The 15,472-nt window shown below is 43.3% G+C and overlaps 1 protein-coding gene across 1 annotated transcript in view; it reads left to right on the top strand.

The window, feature by feature from the left end:
- Positions 1–15,472, top strand: part of LOC142750934 (uncharacterized) — a 282,134-nt gene that overhangs the window by 95,249 nt on the left and 171,413 nt on the right. The gene's annotated exons all lie outside the window — the stretch shown is intronic.

Below are 15,472 nucleotides of genomic sequence, written 5' to 3'. Positions count from 1 at the left end.
TGATGCTGCCACAGTGCCCTCTGTGGATGCTGTCGCAGTGCCCTCTGTTGATGCTGCCGCTGTGCACTCTGTGGATGCTGCCGCAGTTCCCTCTGTGGATGCTGCCACAGTGTCCTCTGTAGATGCTGCAGCAGTGCTCTCTGTAGATGCTGCCACAGAGTCCTCTGTAGATGCTGGTACAGTACCCTCTCTAGATAATGCCACAGTGCCCTCTCTAGATAATGCAATACACCCCTAGATAATGCCACAGTGCCCTCTGTAGATAATGCCACAGTGTCCTCTGTAGATAATGGACACCGATGTGCTCTGCCCGGCACTCCGCTCTGGGGAAGAACCTGACACACTGTCCATATAGGAACAGCGATGTCAGGGAATTGCAGAGTCCCGAAGCAGAACCTGTACTAGCGCTCTGCACGGGACTCCGGCTGTGGGGAAGCCCCAGACATTGTGTGTCCAAACATGGACACCGATGTCAGGGAATTCCACAGATTCCAGGAGAAGAGCCGATACTAACGTCTCTGTGTCCCGCGGGCCGCAGATGAAAGCCCCAGGGGCCGCATGCGGCCCGAGGGCTGCGTGCTTGACACCCCTGGTCTAAGGGGAGGAAAGCAGTGCCAGGGGGGATACAAAGCGGCAAAGAGGAGACGCAAGGATGCAGGGGGAGATGCAAGCAGGCAGGGGAGAGGGAAGCAATCAGGCAGGAGGGAGACGCAAGGAGGCAGGTGAGAGGGAAGCAAGCAGGCATGGGAGAGGAAACCAAGCAGGCAGGAAACAGACACAAGGAGGCAGGGGAGAGGGAAGCAAGCAGGCAGGGGGGAGACGCAAGGAGGCTGGGGGAAGATGCAAGAAGTGGGGAGCACAGAAAAAACAAAGGGGATTTCTGAAGTAGCAGAAGAGAGACACAGCTTAGCAGGGGCTCCTGGGGTGGGGGGCGGAGTAGATAGCACACAATCAGTAGATAAAAACTAAGGCTCGGTGGGGAGGGGTGCACTGTGCTGCTGCTCCTGTATGCTCCCTCCGGTACAGAAGACAAATGGTGGGGGCAGATCTCCCTCCACCGCGGGATAGGTGATCAATCTATCTCCTTCCTCCTGGCCTTCCCACCAGCAGTGACGCACATCAAGACGCGTCACTTTGGAGGAGAGGAGAATAGAAGTAGGGTGGACCAGCCAGGCACTTATCTCCAGGAGTCCGATTGGTTTAGAGGCAGGGGAACGGGTGGAGTAGTGGCCCCCACTCTGCAACTCGTGAGGGCCCATTTTCTCAAAATTAATTTATATAGGCCAATTGCCGTGGGGCCACATCAATGTCGGCAGTGGCAAGCAGGCATTTTTTTGTTTTTTCAACATATTTGGCCTGGCCCCCGACGGCACTACCGCCAGTACTGCCCTTTTGGCGGCCCAGTGTAGATTTATAGGATTGTACTCTAAGCAAGGCGAGGGCTGGAATATACAATTGACATCTGCCGCCCAGTCTACAGTAAATCTGCTGCTGAGTGTCCGACATCTTTTACATGCTGAAGTTCCGGCATTTCTTTTGTTTCCTGATCAGTGAGGATTTATAACATTGGGTTTTGTGATGGTTTCTGTACCCATTGATGTTTAATCCCATTATCTTGTTTAATTCTTTTCAGCTTATATGAACATCACCCCAGAGGAACATCTCAGAAGACTGGCCTATTGTGTAAAGCTTCTCCCTTCACCCCTCTACAAGAAGGACGTAAGTGAGAATACAGGCAGAGGCATTTGACCGCTTGTGGCAAAAAAAGTGGCATGTTCTTTCTTTGAGCGTTTTTTGCCTCTAAACCTCCATTGAAATCAATGGGAGTCAGAAAAAAAATGTGTCGCTTGTTTGAAGCGGTTTTTTTTCGCCACAGTTTTTGCAGTTGTTTTATTTTTTTTAAAAAAGCCCATAAAAACAGTGGCAAAATATGTAGCAAAAAATACTGGCATTTCAAAATCTTCCTCCAAAATTTCAAGGCAGATTTTTTCTGCCTGACAAAAACCTTTGTGTGAACTTACCCTTAGGCTATGTTCACATAGCAGGATTTGCTTGGCGGGAACAGCCGCAAAATCCACCGCAGAATTATTCCTGCCGTAAGCAGGAAGATTCCTACTCCCATTCACTTCAATGGAAGGTTTGGGCGAAATCCGCTAGCTGAAATAATCAGCTAGCGAGAAAATAAAGTGTCTCTTCTATTAAAATGAATGGGAGGCCAAATTTTGAGTGGAAATCTGTGGCGGATTCCGCCACAAAAATTACGCAGAGTGAACAGGGACTTATAGTCTTTCTCCGTTCAACCCCTGGTTCTCACATACAAAGACTGATTCAAAATACTGACCAAAATATTCAAGTGTGAAATAGGTCTTACACACACAACCCACTGATGTGACTGAACGCTGTGTAGTGGCGCTGCAAAGAAACTGAACACTTACTGCCAGATTTACCCATAGATTACAGCTGATCGCTGGGGGAAACGTTGTGATCAGCATATAATGGGCTCCTTGTAACAAGAAGGGATTGGTCAAAGGGGATAAAACCCCAAGCGACATCCATAGGAGGGTTTATAGGAATGTCTGAATATACAACAAACTTATTGTCTTCTTAGCGTCTCATGCCGACCAGCCCAGAAGCCCAGAGAAAATATTTATTCAAGAAGGAAGAACAGCCTAAACCATCCATGGAAGAAAAGGCACAGCAAGAAAGAGCAAAGATCGTGAGAGAATTGTGCAAAGACCTGGAGGAAGTGCAAACCGCTGAAGAAAACAGCAAGACAAGACGGGAGAAGAGGAGATTCCGAGTGAGGACTATCAAAATGAAGAACATCACAAAAAGAAGCAGGATAAGGCAGAGTACCATCCAGCAACATGTCAACCAGTATATGAGAGGAAAGAGAAACATCATATGGACAATCCTGCTGAAACCTCTCTGCCGATGACATCATATATGGCAATACTGGAAGATATTAAAAAAAACTACAAGTAATTAATAATAGCAGCATAATAAGAATATAGCGGCAGTATAATCATATTAAATATAACAGTAAAAATAGTAGCTATCATAGTTGTAAAGTAAAAACGTAGTAATAATATGAACAGAATAAAAGTAGCAATATAAGTAGCTATAACAACAGATTTGATCCAGGGTTCCAGGACTGATCGCCTTTTCCCGGGGTCAAGAAGGAATTTTCCCCTGTGTCACAAATTGGCCGAAAGTGTCAAGGGTTTTTGCCTTCTTCTGGATCAACAGCTACAGGTATAGGGATCTTAGTCATATTAATAGTAGGATAATAATAAGGATAGCATGAAAGTGATAATGATAGAAGTAATGTTAGAAGTAAAATAGACATAGTAGAATACTAGAACTAGTACTAATAATAACAATAATACAAATTGTAAAATAATAATAGTAGTTGGGACAGAAGTAAAAATAACAATAGCTGTAGGGTTTGATCCAGGGTTTTACTGATCGCTTTTTCCTGGGGTCAAGAAGGAATTTCCCCCCTGTGACACAGATTGGCTGAAAGTGTCCAGGGGTTTTCGCCTTCTTCTGGATCAACATTTTTAGGTATAGGGCTCTTAATTTTATTAATAGTGGGATAATAAGAAGGATAGCATAACAGTAATAATAACAGTATCAGTAGTAATAATAATAATAATAAATAGTCGTAGTAAGGAAAAATAAGAATAATAACATCAGTAGTAGGGTTTGAACCAGGGTTTGACTGATCGCCTTTTCCTGGGGTCAAGAAGGAATTTCCCCCCTGTGACACAGATTGGCTGAAAGTGTCCAGGGGTTTTCGCCTTCTTCTGGATCAACATTTTTAGGTATAGGGCTCTTAATTATATTAATAGTAGGATAATAGGGATAGCATAACAGTAATAATGTTAAGTTGCAGTAGCACTAATAATAATAACAGTACCAGCAGTAATAATAATAATAATAATAACAATAATAAAAAATAGTAATAATAATAATAATATAAAAAAAAAAATAATAATAATAATAATAAAAAATAGTAGTAATAATAATAATAATAATAATATTAATAATAATAATAAATAGTAGTAGTAAGGATAATAAGAATAATAACATTAGTAGTAGTAATAATAATAATAATAATAATAATAATAATAATAATATGTAGTAGTAGTAGTAGTAAGGATAAGAATAATAACATTAGCAGTAGGGTTTGATCCAGGGTTTTACTGATCGCCTTTTCCTGGGGTCAAGAAGTAATTTCCCCCCTGTGACATAGATTGGCTGAGAATGTCCAGGGGTTTTCGCCTTCTTCTGGATCAACATCTTTAGGGATAGGGACCTTATAACTAGTAATAATATAATAGTAATATTAGAAATAGGGCTGTAGGGAAAAACTAGTGATAATTGTAGGTATTAGAAATAAATTATAAATTATAACTAGAACTCGTGTGTTGTCTCTTCTTTTGGAAGAAAAACATTTCACTTTAAAACATCCACATATTTCTCTTAATCCGTGTTCCCAATGGCTCCAGTTTTACATCAAATGAACCATATGAACATTTCTATGCATTCTATCCATCTATTGACTGATGCTGTTACTTTAGGATTCTGTAGAGTTATTGGCGGTGTCTAGGTCTCTCTGGGAGTCAATGATGACTGATCCCTACACAAACTCTAGGAACTACATCATCAAAATCTTCAGCACCCCCTTTATTGTATATCCATGGTCTGTAATAGGGCCTTAACAAGTGACCATGGGGCTACATTACAAAGTTGGGGTCCATTCTCCACCATGTCCACATTCAGCAGCAAGGGAGGTCAGGACATAAAAAGCTTATCTGAACTCCACTCTGTCCTGTGCGTCTCATTCTCCCTTCCTTTGTTCCACCAAAGATCTGCATCTTATTGTCCACTGCCCCTTTCACTAACTGCCCCTCACCTCTGAATGAAGTTGTGCCACTTTAACTACTGGGCCTTATAGCACCTGCTCGGCCTGCAACCCTGGTAGTTATGCCTCTGGGTCAGTATAGACAACAGTGTTTACTCAGATATTGTAGTTTTATTCATCTCTGCATTATTCAGAAAGCTCAGGAGAGAAGACAACCAGGAGGTGATATGGGTTTATGCCCACAGAGATACAGGAGGTAAGTGTACGTCCAAGTGAACCTACATGTGAGACGGCAGCAGCAGTAGTTGTCAGACCCCCCCCCCCAGTCAGTGATCTGTAGCTATTGGCACTAACATCACTACTGCCCCCCGATCTCCACTACGGCCTACCATGTATAATGTATTCTTATATTAATCAGGTTTATTACATACAGCTGTAGCACCCCGGGCAGAGCGCAACACCAGCACACGGTAGATTTAAAATTTAGTTTGTGATGCCAACCCATGCGGGATGTGCTCTGTGATGGAGAGGATGGGAGTTGTAGTATCGGCCTCCTTAGTGTCAACGGTGTAGCCGGCGAATAAATGTTTGTTAGCCTTTTTACTGGCAAACAATAAGCCCCACCTTAGTAATGGATGCTGTCAATCAGACTCCTGCCATTACTAAGGCACTATTAAAGTATTACAAAAAACACAGACACATAAGAAAATATTTTTTTATTGAAATTAGAACTTCCCCACACAACCCTCTTTCGCCATTTTATTTAAAAACAAAACAAAGATCATCGAAGTAGTCCAATGAATCTACAACGTAGTCAAAACGGTCCAGCGGAACCTGCAAAAAAATAAATAAATCATGCACTGTTGACTGCCCTAAGTCAAGCAGAGCATGTACTGTTAAATGTTTTGCATGTGCTGGATCAGGCCACATTGCGAAGTGCTGCGAGTCTTTGGGTACTAAGAAATGTGGTCCTGTTAAATGTTTTAAATGTGGTCAGATGGGACATATTGCGAGGAACTGCCACGGCATAAGTAACTGTGGAAATCCTAGCGAAATGGCAATAGAAAATGGCCACGTTACAACAAATGATGGGTTTAGACAAGAAGGCTGCATAAGAGTCTCCTTACAGCATTATGCGCTCCGCCACGTACTCCAGGGTCTAAATGACCAGCCACAACTAGGGAGGAGTTTAGGAAGTTGGCCATAAGTTGCATGTTCAGTCAGGTGTTATGTGTGTAATGTTTGTTTATGGTCTGTTGTGTTTGTCCCCAGTTGTCCGTTTGATTTCATTTGTGTTTTCATTTTGTGGCTCGTCCACAGATTCTATTGTGGTATATTCCTGGTTATCAGTAATATGTAGTTATACTATATGGGTGTTGCCTGTATTTATAATGCATAATTAGAAAACCACTTCAGGAAAACAACTGGAGAATCGACCATTGGATAGTGGTGTATTTGCACCCAATGTTTTGGTTTCTCTCTATTAGGATAACGTTGAAGTTGTTGTTATACTGTGAACTCAGGTTGAGCAGTGCGAACAGGTAACATAAGTTCACGGTGTAGTGTTTTATGTTATACTGTGCACCTAGACCTGGGGGGTTCAGACAGGTAACATAGTTACATAGTTACATAGTTTGTACGGTTGAAAAAAGACACATGTCCATCAAGTTCAACCAAGGGATGGGAAAGGGGAATAACTTCATAACTTCATCTGAGGCCTAATGCGAGTGCAATTAAATACACCGAATATAGTATGGCTGATTCTTTTGTGTTTAACTTTGTGTTTTATGTTCCCTTAGGAAAGTTTGGACAGGGGGAGATATCCCTGGCATTACACCCATATCTTGATTTTAGGATAATGGGTTTGGTAGACAGGGATATAGTTCCACAAACCTGATAATTGGGAAGAACCACAAAAACAGTGCTTCATCCACGGCTCCCCTCAGATATCCTGACGTACACCAGTGTTGGGATACCGAGGGGTCCTGTGATATGAAGGCTAATCCAATGCCCTCCTCAAGTCATGAGTCGAGGATATTGGTGCTGGTATCAAATGCAGAATGCCACACGACTAACTGCACCGAAAGAGGCATACTCCTCCCAGGAGCAGACTGTACCCTTAATCCCGTATTAGGCGTTGATGTGGCGGATCAGAAGGAAAGAACTCTGGTGACTCCTGAAAAGAGGCTCGACATCCGTCCAGACACCCCTGTGAGACTCAAAATGATTCCTCTTGGGTTTGGCATCGAACTAAGAAATCTCCTGCTAGGGTTCAATGAGGAAGAGGATGTCGTGGCGAAACTGAAAGATTCCCAACACCAAGCCACTATTTAGTTGGAACATGACACGAAAAAGATCACAGGAATTGTGAACAACCTTGAGGCGGACTCGGAAGTGTCTTGGTGGGAGAGCTTGTTCGGATATAGTCCCAAGGCCACTTCCTTCTTCAATTTGCTCATCCACCCAGTGATAATCCTTCACATCCTTGTGCCGATTATGTACGTTGGACTGTTCTGCGTGTACCGATGAATGAACGGAATGGTTGGCCAAATACAACGAGGTCAAGCAGAAAGCTACGAATAAATTCGTAGACAGGGTCTAAGGATATAATGATACAGTCCAGCGACCCGGAATTGTTTATTATGGTGTGTGTGTGTATATATATATATTTGTAAAGTGTAAATCTGAATCAATGGGTCATACAAAAACTTTGAAGGTGCACATATAGACATTCTAGATGTAGATATGTGTCCGCAAAATAAGCATACTCAGTGAGGACGTGCCCGTCCCACAGTGAGTGAGTGTGTACGTGGAGGCTGGCATATATTTACAGCCTTAACTTTCATGTGTTTATGGAGGAGTAGTGAGTGATGCTGTTTGAGCATGAATCTCTATATGTACATATACCTATGGTTTGTGGGGGAATATTTTTGTATGTTTGGTTATTTTTCACTTTGTATGATTGGGTAGTGTGTAGGAACCCTTAGGGACAGGTAAGGTATGCACACACCCTTGTAGGTATTTGCCACCTCAACCTGAGAACTGGTATGGTCAATACGATGATGGATTAAATGTCAGAGGGAAAATGGAAGGCGATGCTCCACCCCACAGTAGATTCCTGGGTACTGAGACATCATCTCCTCCTCGGGGATGTTAACCTGCCATGATAGAGACCTGGATATCGGCCCACAAAGATTGTTTCGTCTTCAATCAAGATGCTGGGAAAAGTTGTAAAAGTAATGGACCACGTACAAAAGTTTGTTGAAAGGCGGGCTAAGACATTCCAATGCTGACCATGTGAGGGCATAAGTAGCCTTACACGGGTCGGCATGCTAAAATTGGATCAGCCGCTGGAGAGACCTGCTGACGCCTCTCAAGAGGATGAATTTCCAAGCAAGAAAGAACTAGAAATCTGCGGTTCATGGACTTTGAGGTATTCATATGAGCTTTGTTCGTTTGAGCTTTGAGACACCGTTCTATGGACTGTGAAGGTTTCGTTTCAACCTCGTTCTATGGACTTTGAGGCTCCGTTCTACGGACTGTGAAGGTTTAATCTCAACCTCGTTCTATGGACTTTCAGGCTCCGTTCTATGGACTGTGAAGGTTTCGTTTCACCCTCGTTCTATGGACTTTGAGGCTATGGACTAGGAGATACAATTTCAACTTCATTCTATGGACTGTGAGGTTTCGTTTCTTTGGACACTAGACTCCAGAGTCTGAGGACTGGTAGGAAGGTGTCTTTGAGGAGATAGCTGATGTCGAGTATCTAGGTCCAATAGTATACTTCCTTCCATCTCAGACCATTACCAGTAACCAAGGAGGTTGAGGGGGGTAAATCGAACCCCACAAACACTCCCCAAATTGCATTGTCGAGTCCCCGACAACAGGGGGATTGTAAATGGAAGTGTCCCTAGTTATGTATATATGTATGTATGTAAATATATATATATATATATATATATATATAAAATATGTATGTATATATGGGTATATATAATACATATAATGTCTGATGAGCCAGGGCTGTAGAAACACAGCCCTGGTCATGAATACGGTTGTAAACAAAGCAGGACAATTAGCACTGCCCGGCTTTGTTTGGAAACCATGGATACAGGAGATAGTTTGATCTCCTGTCTCCATTTCAAATCTCCAGCGCGCACGGACAGACTCGCGCACCTGATCTTGCTGTACTGCGCGTGCGCACGGCATTACGCATGGGCGCTCATGAGTTGGCTGGTGATACATTATCACCATGCAGACCCATGCTAGCCGGGGGCGAGCGCTACTCGTCACCCGCTGCGAGCGTATCGGCAGGGTTAAATAGCCCTGCATCCGTACGCTCAGCAGCTGAAGACCACCTCACCACTCCACCAACGAGGAGTAGCTGGGACCTGTATTATAGATTGATAGGTATTACCCTCATACAATTTTATATATAATATGTTGGAGCAATGAGATTCACACTAGGTGTACACCACCGATTTATGATATATGTATAGTAACAGGAAAGGGAAAGAGGAAAGTAGTGTGATCAAATAATATTGAAAATAATAAATTCTTTATTAGTAAATAGTTAAAATAACAATGTTAGCTGAAAATTTGTAGTGCCAATGACCCCTCACTTGACACTATAGACAAATAAATGTCTTAATTATTCTTACTCCGTTGGGGAAATATGCGAGTAATGGGACAAGTAGCCTAAATCTTAGATGTATATTGATATATTGATTAGCCCACAGTTGTATATGCTAAAGCAAAGTGTTGTGGAAATTACACTGCTAGAGCATTAACTTGAGTTGGTTGTAGTGGTACACAATTCTCTATAATGCTGTGCTGAAGGTTCCTTCATCGGGCTGTAATGTTAGCCCAGCGATGGAGGAACCTAGTAAAGTGACAGTCACTGCGTGTCTGTCAAGTTGCACATAGACCAGATCAGCATACAATGTACAATGCTGAGCACGGTCAAATGAGAGAGAGTACACGGCAAAAAGCCGGGATAAGCTGTCTGGGTGCTTGTTAGCACGTCCAGTACAGCTAAACACGGTCCCTATTTGTGGGCTATTGCAGCTCACTGAGCACAGAATGTGTGTGCAGCCTAGATGGAGAGACTGCTAAATCAGCAGTCTCTACGTAGCGGCTCAATGGTCACACGGCTCAAAAACAAAAGTGCCGTTTGTGAATAAAGAACCAGTGTAATCTACAGAGTAGAGCCGAGATCAGCTGTCTGGGTGCTGTCAGCACGTCCAGTACAGCGTAGTACGGACTCTCACTGCAGGCTGCTACGGCTCACTGGGCACACACTGTGTGCTGCATCGAGGAGAGACTTTCAGGATGACAGTCTCTGCATTCCTGTGGAGCTTCTAGTTGATCACTACGGCATACTGTATAGGTATGACGGGATTGATAATTATTTCCGCCATTACACTTATGTGACTATCTGCTTCCGATATACACAGTAATCAATTTGTACCATCCTAGTATCATGGACTTATGAGTCTGTCCACATTAGATGTAATTATGCTTAACAGCATTAAACATATTATTTTTACAACCTATCAACCTTCCTTCTCTTCTCACCTAACATGGTGTAAGATTCATTTGTTTTTATCACAACTGTAATCATTAATTGAATTATGCATATACTTGATCTACAGCTGTTGTCTCAGGCTGTACATCAAAATCAAAACTACTGGACAAACAGATTAATACTGATATTTTTGTTAATAATAACTTTTATCACCTTCCCTTTCCAAAATAATTGCTGCATGTTTGTTTCTGCAATGATAATTTCATATGTGTAATTGTTTTGTGAGCACAAAGCATAATCCTTGTACTTTCCGTCGTGAATTGACTGATTCTTAGATCAGGCAATGTTACTTTAACATTGATACACTCCTAGAACTAACAGGAAGTATCACGTTGCACTGTCACACTGTTTCCAATCTACAATTGTCTTGATTGGTCTCTATTCCTGTCAATCAGGAATTTTTAGTATATCTGGGCCGTTATTTGTCTGTAGCTGGGACCTGCCTGCCTCACCTGTCCTGCAGTCGCCTGACCTGCTCCGCTCCACCAATGACACGCTAAGTATCAAGTGTAGCAACAGCTACACTTAACCCTCTCTCCCTGTCTCCTCCTGCTGTCCCTGAAGTTAATCCTTGCTTTCCCTGAGTACTGTCCCTAAATTAACCCTTGCTTCCCTGAGTACCCTTGCTTCCCTGAGTACCCTTGCTGCTCTGAGTTAACTCTTGCTGCCCTGAGTTAACCCTTGCTGTAACCCTTGCTGTCCCTGAGTTACCCTTGCAGTAACCCTTGAAACCCTTGCTGTCCCTGAAGGTAACCCATTGCTGACTACCCCTTGCAGTCCCTAAGTTAACCCCTGCTGCCCTGAGTAACCCTTGCTGTCCCTGAGTAACCCTTTAACACAGTGTACAGGGACAGTTATATTAGGAGGGAGTAGGACAGAGATAGTGAGCGTGTGAGAATTACAAGTAACTTATGTGTATTGTATCGTAACTTCTATGTATGTTTAGGTAAGTGGGTGGCGGTATAGATTAGGATTGTGATACCGTGTTTATACTGTACTGTGATTAGTTACTGTATTTTATATATGAGCGTGATTACTGTATGTTAATAAATATTATCTTTATTTACTGTATGGTATTATTCCCTTAAGTAGCAGCAAAGGCAATTAGATCGACATTAGTATAAGGAAAAGGCATAACCCTAGTGACCCTGATTATAAAGGAGGTAGTAATAGTGGGTGACACTAACCAATGAACCCCGCTATTACCCCATCTCCTTTAACAGATGATAGATAGATAGATGGGTGGATGGATAGATAGACGTTTAATGGAGAAATGTGTTTTTTTTATTACCACTAACATTATCCTCCCTCTCCTGCCAGGAGAGCGAGAAGTTACAGCAGTCCCACGAGGGCGGGTGGCCCGCGAAGGGGAGGGGGCACGGGGTGGGGGGGGGGGGGGGGTTATGGTCGCAAAAAAGAAAGGAGACAAATGTTTCTGAAATCATAAAATAATGTCATTTATTTTATGATTTTAGAAACGCTAGTGTTCCCAGGCACTAAATATAAACTCTGTAGTCACAGTTCTGTGGCTTCTTTTCTCTGCAGTGCTCCGCTCCGGTGTGCCTGCTACGCCCTGCTCCCTCGCTCCAGGCAGACTGCTGTTACTGTGTTGCGCTGAGTGCAGGCAGCATCGTTGCAAGGGGGTGGGGCGTGGCTGGCGACAGGGAGGATCCGGGGAAGGGCGGGACATTGTTCAGACCGCCCGGGACGGCAGGACAGTGGTGAAAAACTGGGACTGTCCCGCTGGATCCGGGACGGTTGTGAGCCATGGGGTTGGGTTATGGTTAGTAAAGGAGGCAAGTGCCCTGGAGCCTCCACTCACGTATCAATCTTGTATAACACCCTCTTACCTTCTGCTTCAGCAATAGGCACACCGCCTACAGTTCCCAGTTTTGCATGAAGGTTAATTTAGTTAGGATGAACTTTGTGTATTTCGTAGCTGCGGTGGTTTCGGTCTCTTTTCTTTTTGTTGCAGATGTCACAGCTGGCGGGTTTATGGTAAAGAAGGCGGAGTTAGTACCCTACATGCCCGCTGTTGGACAGCGAGCGATTGGCATCACAGGAACTAAGAGGACAACATAACGATCGGTTATGTTCTAATTTGGTTAATTTGTTAATATGTTAATAATAAAGCTGTGGCCACTTCCACTTTCTACCACACAAAGTCTCCTATTATTTTTATTATTTAGGTGATATATTATGTTAGCGAATGGGCGTTGGCAGCTCACGTTGGTAAATGTCTTTGCAGTCACTCTTTAATTTGCCTGATGTGTCTTCTGTGAGGTGATTTTAGGCCTCATTCACACATTGCAGATTTTAACACTAATTTGCATCAGTATTTTGAAGCCAAAAGATGAGAAGTATAAATCTTTCCATAAATCTTTCGTGTCTAGGATTCGATCCTGGTTTTGGCCTAAAAATAATGATGCAAAATACAGACCAGATATGCAATGTGTGCATGAGGCCTAAGACATCATTGTGAGGCAGTAAAGAGGTGCACAGAAGCTGCTGCATTATACTGTATATAAGCTAGTTCACACAGCCAACCCCTTATGGTTGTAGTGAGAGCAGAGTAACATCATGCACACCTCTCAGCAGTGGTGGATTAAGTAGACTATAGGCCCTGGGGTGTTCCACAAACTTGGGCCCCCCTACCCCACCACCGCTCTGCTTTTTTAACCTCCATCAGGTGTATGGAACTGTTTACCATACGTTCTGGGAGCTTTCCTGGTGCATACATTACACAGATGGGCAGGATGTAATGTGAAATTACCTTTAGGCTGAGTTCACACGGGGCGGATAAAAGAACGCAGCGTATCCGCCCTGTGCGCCGCAGGGAATTTGGTGCGAAAAACCGCACCAAACTGTGGGGCAGTTTCTCACCTGGAATGTCTGCTGCGAAAAACTGCAGGACTAAGCCAGTCTGCTTGCAGGTCAGCGTCCTGGGATGACCTTTCATCCCAGGAGACCGCTTCAGCAGCGGTCACATGGGATGAAGCGTCATCCCAAGAGGCTGGCCCTCTGACATCATCCAGGCCGGCCTCCTGGGATGACGTTTCATCCATGTGACCGCTGCTACAGCCTGTGATTGGCTGCAGCGGTCACATGAGATAAAGCATCATCCCAGGAGGCCGGCCCTCTGACATCATCCAAGCCGGCCTCTTGGGATGACGTTTCATCCATGTGACCGCCGTTACAGCCTGTGATTGGCTGCAGCGGTCACATGAGATGAAACGTAATCCCAGGAGGATAAAACACAGATTCCTAGGTAAGTATAATATATTGTTTGTTTTCTGAGTGGCATTTTTTGCAGCAGGATCGTTGCGAACCCGCCGCAAAAAAACGCAACAACTGCTATTTGTTGTGGAATTTACCTCCCCATTTAATACAATGGGGAAAACCCGCAACAAATAAGGCGTGTTTACGCAAATATAATTGACATGCTACAGAATAAAACTCTGCACCGCAGGTGAGTTTTTTCCGCTCAGTATTTACGCAGCGTGTGGATGAGATTTGTTTTATCTCATCCACTTTGCTGCTACTGTATTTGCTGTAGATTTTCTGCAACAAATTCCTTTGCGGAAAATCTGCAGTATTTACGCAACGTGTGAACTGGCCCTTACTCCGTTTACTCAAAGGCTATCTTTTGTATAACAGGAAAAAATATTAAAACTGCTGTCCACGTGGGCAATGTTGGTACTTTTTATTACGTCTTATTTAACTCACTGTGAAGGCCGTAAAAAAACGAAGTAAATAGCCAAAATCACAGTTTTTTGTTCACATTAGATCTAAAAAAAATGTAGTAAAAAATTAGCAAAGAGCTGCATGTACCAAAATATTGTACCAATAAAAGCTACAGCTCGTCCCGCATAAAATAAGCCCTCACACCGCTTAGACAAAAATATTCAAAAAGTTATGTCTGAGGCGTTGCTTGGACATGGAGCTGACCAGACGTGCTGCTTGAGAGCTTCGTTTCTGCGCTTCTTTAACCCGAACATTAGCACATTAACCCCTTCGCGCTCAGCGACGTACTATTCCATCGCGCTAACCAATACGTTCGCGCTCAGCGACGGAATAGTACGTCGTGGGAGTAACGTCCATTTTGGCCGTCCTCCAGACACAAGCACGAGCTGTGGCAGCTGCTCTCTCGTACAGCAGCTGCCGCAGCTCCTACAGCGGGGACCGATTGCTGTGTCCCTGCTGATTAACCCCTTAAATGGCGCGTTTAATACCGAACGCTGCTTTTTAGGGGTTAAGCTACAATCGCCGGCCTGCTACACGATAGCGGCCGGCGATGGTGACTATGGCAACCGGACACCAAACAATGACGTCCGGCTATGCCATCGACGGAAGCCTAGTGGGTCCTGACGAAGTCAGGACCCACTGTGCTTGCTGTCAGTGAGTAGCTGACAGTTCTAATACACTGCACAACGCATGTAGTCCAGTGTATTAGAATAGCGATCAGGGCCTCCTGCCCTCAAGTCCCCTAGTGGGACAATGTAATAAAGTTAAAAAAAAAGTAAAAAAAAGATGTGTAAAAATAAGAAAATAAAAGTTTTGAAAGTAATAAAAGTAAAAATCCCGCTTTTTCCCTTATCAGTCCTTTATTATTAATAAAAATATATAAACAAACAAATAAACTATACATAATTGATATGGCCGCGTCCGTAACGGCCTGAACTACAAAATTATTTCGTTATTTATCCCGCGCGGTGAAAGCCGTATAAGAAAATAATAATAAACCGTACCAGAATCATAATTGTTTGGTCACTTCACCTCCCAAAAAATGGAATAAAAAGAGATCAAAAAGTCGCATGTACCTAAAAATGGTCCTGATCGGAACTACAGTTCGTTACGCAAAAAATTAGTCCTCGCACGGATTTATTGATGGAAAAAAAAAAAAGTTCTGGCTCTTAGAATAAGGTAACACAAAAAGTTAATGATTTTTTAAAAAAACTATAAACATCTGGTATCGCCGTAATCATATCGCCACGCAGAATAAAGTGAATATGTCA

Source organism: Rhinoderma darwinii, chromosome 3 (genome assembly GCF_050947455.1).
Source record: "Rhinoderma darwinii isolate aRhiDar2 chromosome 3, aRhiDar2.hap1, whole genome shotgun sequence".
In the NCBI taxonomy this organism is placed as follows: domain Eukaryota; kingdom Metazoa; phylum Chordata; class Amphibia; order Anura; family Rhinodermatidae; genus Rhinoderma; species Rhinoderma darwinii.
Note: the sequence above shows the minus strand (reverse complement) of the source record. Positions and strands in the feature narration are given on the sequence as shown.